At 38.6% G+C, this 10,625-nt stretch overlaps 1 pseudogene; it reads right to left on the bottom strand.

The window, feature by feature from the left end:
- Positions 1-2,408: 2,408 nt before the first annotated feature.
- LOC122803850 overlaps positions 2,409-10,625 on the bottom strand; it is an 88,360-nt pseudogene continuing 80,143 nt past the window's right edge.

The raw sequence follows: 10,625 nt of genomic DNA, 5'->3' as shown, positions 1-10,625 counted from the left end.
TTCACTTAACAGTAAATAACCATTGCCTTCCATCACACTGTTGGTTCTTATGTCCTCTTTAAATTTCAGCTGTGGCTACTCCATACTGTATAGATTTACGTACCTCTTTTACACCCCACCCAATGCCAAACTTCATTTTTGCCCATTCTTTCTTCAGGTTAACAACTTTATGTTACATATAGTTTGTCAGTGATCTAATTTGTAGAAATCTGCCCTTGCTTTCTTAAATTTTGAATCTTTTCTTAATAAAGTGTCACAAAATAATTACCATGTTAAACTAAGTAAAATTGTTGGCATTTAAAATGCTATACCTAAATATGTGCAATCACCTTAGAGGAATAATCCATTCATATCTTCCTTCTAGAGATCTTAGATCTTTTAATCAATTTATTTGTGAGATACTTGGTGCGTAAATGTACTTATAGAAAAAGCATTTTGTATGGCCTTAACTAAAATCTGGAATTTCCTTTTGGAAAGCATTTAAGAAAACTTAAATCCTGAATCCTTTTGTCCTTTTTTTGCTATCCCTATAGTTAGACATATGATCTGCACCTCATTGCTGCTGTGAGAGTAAGTGGAGCCAGCAGCCTGTTCAAGGAGTGCTCAAAACATGTACAGTGAGGTGAGGAATTTAAGATTTCTGCTTCCATTTATTGAAAACAGTTTCCTGTATACTGATGTGAGGAAGTGAAGAAGAACTTTATAGTTATACATTGAACTTCCATTGAACACTTACTACAGTATGGTATGTAATGGGCATTTAGAAAAATAATTTCAGTGGCACATAGAGTACCTTTTTAGTTTTCTGAATATGGCCATGTTAATTATCATTTCATCTGGACAGTAACTTGCAGAAATTCAATTAGGGAAGAGGGATGTTGTGAAAGTAGATTCATCCACATTCCAAGGCCACTGAGTCTTATGACCATTCATGATATGCCATTTTCCTCCCTCAGGCCATACCACCTTTCAACAGGAGGGCCATAGCAATCAATCCTGTGTACTTCTGTGCATACCCATCCAGTCATGTTTGTTTAATGGAAGATAGTGAGTATCACTGCTAAACATGCAGAGGAAGTTTATTCCAGAAGTTTGGGAGGCGCATGGTTATAGATATGAACATCCATCGTGTTTTAACTGTTGGTGAAGACTGAGACCCTTGATTCTAGAATTGGTGGAAGTATTGTACTTGTGAAGAAACAGGAGATTCAGGGCAATCAGGTCTCCAGTGGTTAATAGGTTATTACTAGGCTATCAGTCTGCAGACACTGATAAACATAGCCAATAAGCAGAGGCCAAAATCAAGCCATGTACCTTGTATCTATGAGATAAAGACCTTAACTGTTATGCCACCCCCCCCAAAAAAAAAAATGTGTGCTGTCAGTTTCTCTTTTTGTCTTTTATTTTCATACATGTTTACTCATTTAATACCCTTAATAATAACAATATCCATTTGTTAATCAGGTAGGCTCACTGGACTTGGTCCCTTTTCATGGGTGACTTGGGAGCAATGTCTTGTTAAGAGATTAAAGTCACACAATAGGTACTCTGTACCACAGGAACTATAGCTCACAGTCTTAACACTCTGCACCAACTGCCAATATAGTGGTACCAATTAATGCAGCAGGTTTGTTACTGTAGTGCAAAAAGAGAGCATTCATTCATGAGATTAGGTTACGTATTGTGTGATGTGTTAGGTATAAAGCCAGTTTTTTTGGAAAAGGCTTTGTCAGTTGTGCACAGTTTATATTCAAGAACATATAAAATTGTAGTAGGAAGTGATGGGAATCCAGGTAACCTAGATAATGTGCATGCATGCACAATTAAAAGGGGGCCAAAATTCAAGTGAAGTAATATGAAAATTAAAGAGTTATTACTAATTTTGACCTTTTTTATTACAAGTAACAAATGTTGCCACAGAGGTGTTTTATACTACGGGGAACTGTTTAGTCCTGGGCTACAGGGCTTCTGTGAACATAGTTTTGCCTATTGCAGTCTATGCTTCAGGAGAGGAGAAATGTCTGACAGTTTAGGAAGGTTCTAGTTAATATTCAATCTAATATGTTGGTTATCAGCATAAGTAGTAAAAAATGTATACGAGTCAAACTAAAGAGCTAGATATTTAATGTGAAATCCCATTTCAACTGGAGAGATGTGTTTATGAGATACCTTTCTTAGTGTAGGACCTATAGCAAACAATTTTTTTTCACATTTAATGATGATTATTTATTTATTTATTTTGTGGTGAAACATTTTTCTGCTTTTACTGCATCAGCCTGCTAATGACTTGGTATTATGGAGTGCAGAATAAAACCAAACAAACAAGAATCCAACTAATAATCACACCAGAAATGTGGAAAAAAACAGCAAAAGTCCAGATGAAACTCCACAGATTTATTAGAGACAGTTTAGCAAGTCTTTATAGGGATACTATTGATTATTTTTATATCCTGTTCAGCTAATGTAAAGTGAAATACCTGAAAATTTTCTTTAATTCTTCCAAGATTAAAACTTTTAGGGATGACTGCAATTCCACTCTGCAGTAGATATTATAAGGCTATCTGGGCAACAGTGCTGCCACATTTCTTGGCAACAGAAATTAACTGGAGATCCTTCAGTACAACAAGAGTACCCCGGTCAATACACTTAACATCTTGAGATGATCCAATAGGACCGTAGGCAACAAGAACAATACCATTGGCTATACAAAACTTGAAACGTTTCTCCTGCTTTAGATATGGATGACATTCAACCTGATTACAGACTGATTTGTATTCATGTCCTGGTCTATTCAACATCTTCTCCAACTGTCTAGTGTTGAAGTTTGACACACCAATAGATTTCAAAAGACCTTCATCTTTGCATGCTTCCAAAGCCTCTCGTAGCTAAAAGATACATGTCACATCAATTCTACAGACTCTTTTTTTAGTGACTAAATCATCACCAGGCTGTAGGGGAACAGGCCAGTTAATAATGAAGAGATGAGTGTCCTCAAATTGCAGGCTTTTCAGACTTTTTTCTAATTATTTGCATACCACCTCAGAACAGAGATTATCAGAGTAACGAACAGGTTAAAAATGGATTTCGGTGGATTTTTTCTGAAAATGTAAAATAAATATTCTGTATTTCAGTGTGTAGAGTGCACTTAGTTTGAATTCTTGGCAAAAGCATATAGCTTGGCATTCATTGTTAATAAGAATCAGAAGTAAAATGTTTTATCTCTTATAAACTGTGCAGCTTGTGAAATTTATTATCTACAAGAAGGACAAGACGAACTCTTGTATGCAACTGTCTCTTGTCAATATGATACGCAAGATAGGCCAAGGACAAAAGGAGTTATTCTTTAGGAACAGAATGTTTAAGACGTGGAAAACAAACTGTCAGCAGACCAGCTTGAGAGGAAAGACATATTATTCTGGCAAATTTCCAAAACTGCTGATGCAGGCAGAAAAGACACTATAAGATTAGGACTTTTTCTTTTGTAAGAGAGACTTTGATTTTCCTAGCCTTACAGATCTGATGCTGTAAGCTGAAGTACTGTTTTGTTATTTGTGTACATCTTTCATTGATAAGCTAGATGTAAAAATACCTTGTATGCAGTAAATGAATGTCGTAACAGCAGAACTGTTCTGAGTGTCTTCATTGAGTAAAGATACAGACTACCTAAAAAGTGTAGTGCAACTTAAAATTTTGCAGTGACGAGACCAGTCCAGGGGGGGGTGACCTGAAGAGATGCCTCTCACAGTACGACATTCCAGCACAGACCTTTTTAGAGTAGACTCTTCTCTTCTAAAACTTTGTCCATTGACTGGAGGACAAACACTGCAGTGCAGTACAGGGCAGTACAGAAATTCTCCTTCAGAGAGTTGGTGATATACGAGGTCCAAATTCTCCACTGCTGACAATTTGTTTCACCAGCATCTAGTGAAAGACAGCCGAGAATTCTCCCACAACTGATCTCCATGTCAAGACTGGCCACCTTGTCCTGCACATTTGTGGTAAATATTTTCTTCTGTTTTTCTATTAACAATGAATGCAATTCATGAAAATGCCAAGAAGTGCACCAAATCTTTTAATGGTGATGTATCTGAATCATATGTAAATGTGTGGAATTATTTACATACATAGTATAATCAGCATGTTAGCACCTGCAAGTCTTTACTACATAAGGCAGAAGTGTCACAGAATGTACAGAAATGTGTTACTTTGCAATGATTTAAATGTTGCTTTTTGCATGCCTTGTCATAAACGTATTGTACAAAACCTGGAACACAACAGGATAAAGTAATGCTTAAAGCGCAGACAATGGTTCCTGTTTCTATATATCCTGTTGCAAAAGATTTATTAGAGGGTGATGCAAATGTCAAAGTTTGTACTTTACAGTCTGATTTGCAGAAGTTTAAAAACTGGATTGGTAAAGTTAGCAACCAGCAGGATCTTGACCTCATGGGTCACTTTCAGACTTACTGTGATAAATGAAATGCATCTGGTAAAATGCATGCTGACACTGCTGACTGTACAAATGAATTTTCTCAGTTTTTAAAAGTCTCACAGACTGAAATTAAGACCTTTACACAAACTATTATTAAACAAGGCAGTAAAGCTATTGGTATAATAGAAGGGTTAATTGTCCATTTGCAAAAAAAATATGACAAGCAACTGGCTGGCACACAGCATGATGTAATTGTTGCAAGGGAGGAGACTAACACATTACAAGCTCAATTAGAGACACAGGAATCTGATGCTGCTAGAGCAGCAGATTTAGCTTATCAAGATTTTTTTAAATTACAAACCCTGTTAGAAATACTGTGGTGGTGGTGCTGCGGTAAAGTTGTTGCCTCACAGGAAGATGCTGTCCGGTTCAATTCTCAGCTAGAGCGTCTTCTGCGTGGAGACGTGTGAATAGGCATACCTTCGTTGAAGGTTGTGCGTCAGGGCTGGCAAATTGGCACGTAAAAAATCTACTGCCAATCATTAGCGGACCGGAGTTCCGCTGTGGCGACCCCTAACCGGGAAAAGCCAAAAGACACAACAACAACAACAAACCTTGTTAGAAAAATATCAATCTAAAGCACTAGAAACTACTGTTACCAGTCCCATCATTAGCTCAGCTGGTTTTTCTGCTGAAGTTTATCATCAGTCTAGAATATTAGAAACTCTCCCTAAGTGTGATGAACAGAAGGGTATTTTTAATAACATGATTACATTTGAAGCTTGGGTTCTTAAAACTATAGCACTGTATGGAATGATACACTTGAGCATTGCTTCTGGAATTTTATTCTTAAGAGTTTCATGGCTTATATTCAGCAGAAGCGGTATCCAATACAAACTAAACACCTAAGAATGACAGCAGTATTGTTAGCATACACCAGAGGGCAATCTCTCACACCAACACTTTTAGATCAGTTTCAAATGACAGTCTGCGATTCCTTGAAAGAACAGGCTGAACATTACCAGCTAGCATATATGCTAGTTAATGGCAATGATGAAGAAGATTTAAAATATGAGAATTTTCAAAAAGCTGTTATGCGCTCCTTTCTAGACCATTTGGAAGGTGTTCCAGGGGATATCAAACTTATTTATGAGGAATCTTCAAATACACTCACAGAGTTAGTGGATAAATTGCTGAGAGCGCATATTATGTGTAAAGATAATGATATTCACAAGCAAAAGATTTACACTCCCCGTTCTGCACCCATTGTTAGTGAAGTAAGGGGAAGGGGACGTGGGAGATGGATTAATCAGGGACAGCAAGTCCCACAGCAGCTAATAGGACAATCATATCAGGACAAGTTATACAAGGGCAACAACAGGCAACATCAACTCCCCCAGCCACTCAACTTGTCAAGTTACTCAATCTGTACAGGGTCCTCCAAAGAGACAGCCTATTTGTTATTCCTGTAAACAGGTGGGTCATACTAAAAATTATTGTAAATATTATAGCAGATGGCGCCAGGAACAAGAGGCAAAGGGTAAGTTTTTTACTGTGAAAAATTTTGCTAAGCCATGTGTACCACGACAGCAACAGGTAATGCAGCCAGAAGTACAAACACAGTGGTACACTTCATAGCAATATGTGACAGAGGGTAATAGGGGACTACAGCAACAACCCCTATATACCACAAACACTCAACAGTCAGTATTCCCAGTACAGCAAAGTGATGGTGTGACACCTAGTGTCAATGTACAAGGTAATATTGTTAGCACACAGGATACAACTGTTCCTTCTGACTTTGTTCCTGAGGGTCCAGTAAATCCTAATTATCAGCAACAAATAGCCTTGCATCAGGAACTCAATTGATCTTCTTATGTTGACTGTGAAGAAGTCGAAGAAACACTGTAATTATATCCTTTGCAGTCTAATACCACCGATGATTCAGGGTGGGAAGTAGATGCACTATAGGGGTGTGACCCCCCTACCCAAGTCTCTTTCTTGACTAACTTCAAGGAGAGGAAAGATGGGCGACCACTTATTAACATTTGGGTAGAGGGGAACCTGTGGGAAGATGTTCTTCTAGATACAGGAGCAGCTGTCTCAGTAACAGGTAGGCATTTGCCTCCTGACTTGTCTAAACGTACATGTATTTCAGGTTTTAATGGTTCTATATGTCTAGCCATAGGTAGTAAACCTGTAAAATTACAATTCTCCCATCAAGGGGAACCAGTGAAAGGGGTATTTTTGATGCATAATTCTTGCAATCCACAATCTTGGGAATGGATATATTGTCCAAAATGGGAATTGTCATAGACCTTCCTAATGGCATTATATGGCAAGGACAAGGTCCCATGCTGTGTATGATTGAGGCAATACATGTATCAAACAGTTCTGAAAAGGGCCGTACTGTCAGCCCTACTGAAAATGAAGTATGGTCAAAGGTAAAACAACAGTTCCCTATGTTGTGGTCTCAAAGGGCCACAGACTGTGGGAAGCTACAGGAAGCAGTTTCTGTAGGTAGTGATGAAGATTTTATTCCACCATTTCAAAAACAGCATCTGATTCCAAAGAAAGTACAAACAGACACGCAAAACTGTGTACAACGATGGCTTAATGTGGGAATAATTCAAAAGGGAAATAGCCCTACAAATTCACCTGGGTCTATATTAGAACATCAAAGTTTCAAAACTTCGAATGTTCTAATATCAAATCCTGTTCAGCAAAAGCTGAAAACATCAAACATACAGAACAGCGAATTTTTTCCTAGGGAAAAATATTTGCTGTTCCAAAACACATGCACACAAGACAAGCACACCAAAGAAACAGCAATCCACACACATACATACACCTAAAATCTTACACCTAACCCTACACTAAACTATACACACACCACTAACTATCTACTTGCCTTAACCCAAACCCTAACCCTAAGGTCTGTCACTATCGCACACTCACCTTACCCGCACCCTATCCCTAACTCACCTACCCCACTCTAACCCTCACGTCCACACAATCGCACACTTACCTGACCTGTGCCCTAACCCTAACTCACCTAACTCGCCCTAACCCTCACGTCCACACAATCACACAGATACCTAACCCGCACCCTAACCCTAACTACCCTATCCCGCACTCAATCGCACACTTACCTGAACCCGACCTGTAACTTTCCACCACAGTGCTGAAAATACCGAAGCAACAGAAATGGACAACCGAATTCTTTCCCTAGGAAAAAATTTGGTTTTGTGTTGCTTTGATATTTTCAGCTTTTGCTGAATAGGGTTCGATATTAGAACATTCAAAGTTTTGAAACTTCGATGCTCTAATATAGACCCAATTCACCCATATGGCCAGTTAAAAAGAAAGGTGGCACTTACCGATTGGTTATTGATTTACGAAAAGTAAACCAATTCACGACTCCCTGGACTCATCTGATTCCAGGGATCCCAGAGCTAGCAGCAAGAATAAAACCCCACAAAGTCAGTGGTTTATGGTCATAGACTTAGCTAATGGTTTCTTTGCAGTGCCACTGCAGGAAAAAGATTGGCAAAAGTTTGCCTTTACTTTTCAAAATGAACAGTCTGTCACGACGTGGTTACCACAGGGGTTTCAAAACAGTCCAGTTATATTTCACCAAAGAGTTGGACGAATACTACAAGGTCTAGAATCTGATAATTCTGTTCTGCATTACACTGATGACATACTAATACAGTCTGAAACAAAAGAACAGCATTTAGATAAAGTAATACAGGTCCTTCAAACACTGCAGGAGGCAGGGTTTAAAGTTAAAAGTGAAAAAGTAGAAGTCATGTCATCTGAAGTAAAGTTTCTAGGTACTATTTTATGTCCTTCTGGGTGTGCTCCTTGCTTGGAGAGGGTGCAGGGAATTTTGCAAATGGATAAACCCGTTACCATTCCGGATTTGCATAAATTTCTAGGTATTATGAATTATAATCGCAAATTCATAGAGGATTATGCCAGCATAGCAGTTCCTCTGTATGACATGCTTTCTAGCCAGAAAGAATTACCCTTTCTGGAGTTGGGACCAAAGGAAAATATGGCTTTTTGTGATTTAAAGGCAGCATTGGCCAAGGCTACAGAATTAGTAGGTCCAAGTCTAACACATCCCTTTGTGTTACAGGCAGCAGCTGGACCCAACGCACTCTCTGTTGTGTTTTTACAGGAGTGGCCTCAGGGCTCTGATGCTAGAATGGAAAAGACTTTACTCCCCATTACATTCTTCAGTAGAAAGATGACACATGTTGAGAGGGGATATCACCCATGCATTCAGCAACTTTTGGCCATTTACTGGGGTTTAAAACAAACTGAATACCTAACAGCTTTTTCCAATGACATTATAGTACAAACACCACATTATGTCATACAGGCTTTGGTAAATGAGACTCAGCTAAATAAACTGATTAATGACATCAGTCAAGCAGTGTTTGCAAAATGGTTGGCATTATTTAGTGTCAAGCAAGTTACAATAAAAGCAGGAGATAAGTATTACTTATCTAACTTCATGGGATATGAAGGAAAATGGCACGAATGCATTAGGCACATTTCAAATCCAGAAAAGCCCATTCTGTCTCCTGATTTTCAGGAAGACAGGCCATCCGTCTTTGTTAACGGTGCTCGACTTTGGGACAATGGACAATATTGGACTGTATTTGCATTAGTACCAGAAAACCCTTCTATGAGACAGCTGACTCTGATTTGGTTACCGGGACACATGTCTGCTCAGCGAGCTGAACTGAAAGCAGTTCTTTATGTGTTACAGCATTTTCCATCTGTCAGACAATGCATACATAGTTAATTCTCTGTGGATGCATATGTCTACATGGACAAGGAAAGAGTTTGTTGATAATATAGGCAAACCACTCAAGCATGTGTCTGTTACAGACTATTTGGAATTTGGTTCGTAGTCAGTCCCTTGTGGGTTGCTACAGTATCTTAAAGGTAAAAGCTCATCAAAAAGCTACAAATTAAATTTTTCATTTGAATAACTATGCTGATCAAATGGCAAAAAAAGGCAGCAAAGGGAGGAATGCAATTGTATCCTACAGAACACCTTTCTGGTTTACCAAATAAACCCACTGCAGTACATGCCATAAAGACATTTTCAGCTCAGAATTTGCAGCATGATTTGCTTCAGATCCAAACTACGTTTGGACTGCGGGAAGAGTTAGAAAAATTTAATCTTGTAGGAGAAAGTCAGGGCAATATTATGCAAAATGTTTTGAAGACAGTTCTAGTCTTCCTTATATACCATACCAACAGGCACGACAGTTAGTGAAATTTGATCATCAGGTATTGGGACATTTGGGTACACAAAAGTTATGGCCCATTGTAAAGAACAAGTATTGGCATCCACAGTTAAAGAAAATCTGCGATTTAGTGCATGCTGAATGCTTAATATGTTTGCAGGTTAATGCTCAATTGAAAAAGCCACAGTTACTAAGGGTCAATTGAAAAAGCCACAGTTACTAAGGGTAACTCCAGCGGATGGACCTTGGGGTATGCCATCCAAATTGACTTTGCAGGCCCATTACCCCCAGCTAAAGGTGGGTACAGGTATCTTCTAGTGGTAGTTGATGTTTTTTTCAAAATGGGTAGAAGCAATTCCTACCAAAACAATGATGGCTAAGGCTACAGCAGAAGCCTTATGGAAAAACATTTTTTGTCATTGGGGATGGCCACAAGTTATCAAATCCGATAACTGGCCACAATTTGTCAGTAAACTGATGAAAGCTTTGTGTGATTTGCTTGGTATCCAGCAACAATTTCATGTTCCTTACCATCCTCAGTCCAATGAGATTGTTAAAAGAATGAACCGGACTCTTAAGGAACGCCTGCTTGGAAAAAGGCATAAATTGGGTACAACATTTGCCTGGCATCTTGCTGAGTGTCAGAGCAACTGCACACAGTAAAACAGGAATTTCACCTTTTGAAGTCAAGACAGGCAGGAAAATGCCTGTACAATTGCCATTCAATCCTACTGTTAGTACACACAGACCATTATTAGAAATTGCACAGTATCAACAATGGTTAAAGGATATTTCTGAATTGTGTCAAAATTGATCAGAAATGCAAGCATTCAAATTGCGGTCAAAGGATCCTGTTATGCCAGAAAAAACCTTCCCTCTGGGACATAGGTATTAATCAAGACATTCCAGATGGATGGTCCATG

Source organism: Protopterus annectens, chromosome 6.part0 (genome assembly GCF_019279795.1).
Source record: "Protopterus annectens isolate FY-2018-M chromosome 6.part0, PAN1.0, whole genome shotgun sequence".
Taxonomy (NCBI): domain Eukaryota; kingdom Metazoa; phylum Chordata; order Ceratodontiformes; family Protopteridae; genus Protopterus; species Protopterus annectens.
The sequence above is the reverse complement of the archived record's forward strand: the minus strand, read 5'-3'. Positions and strand labels throughout refer to the sequence as shown.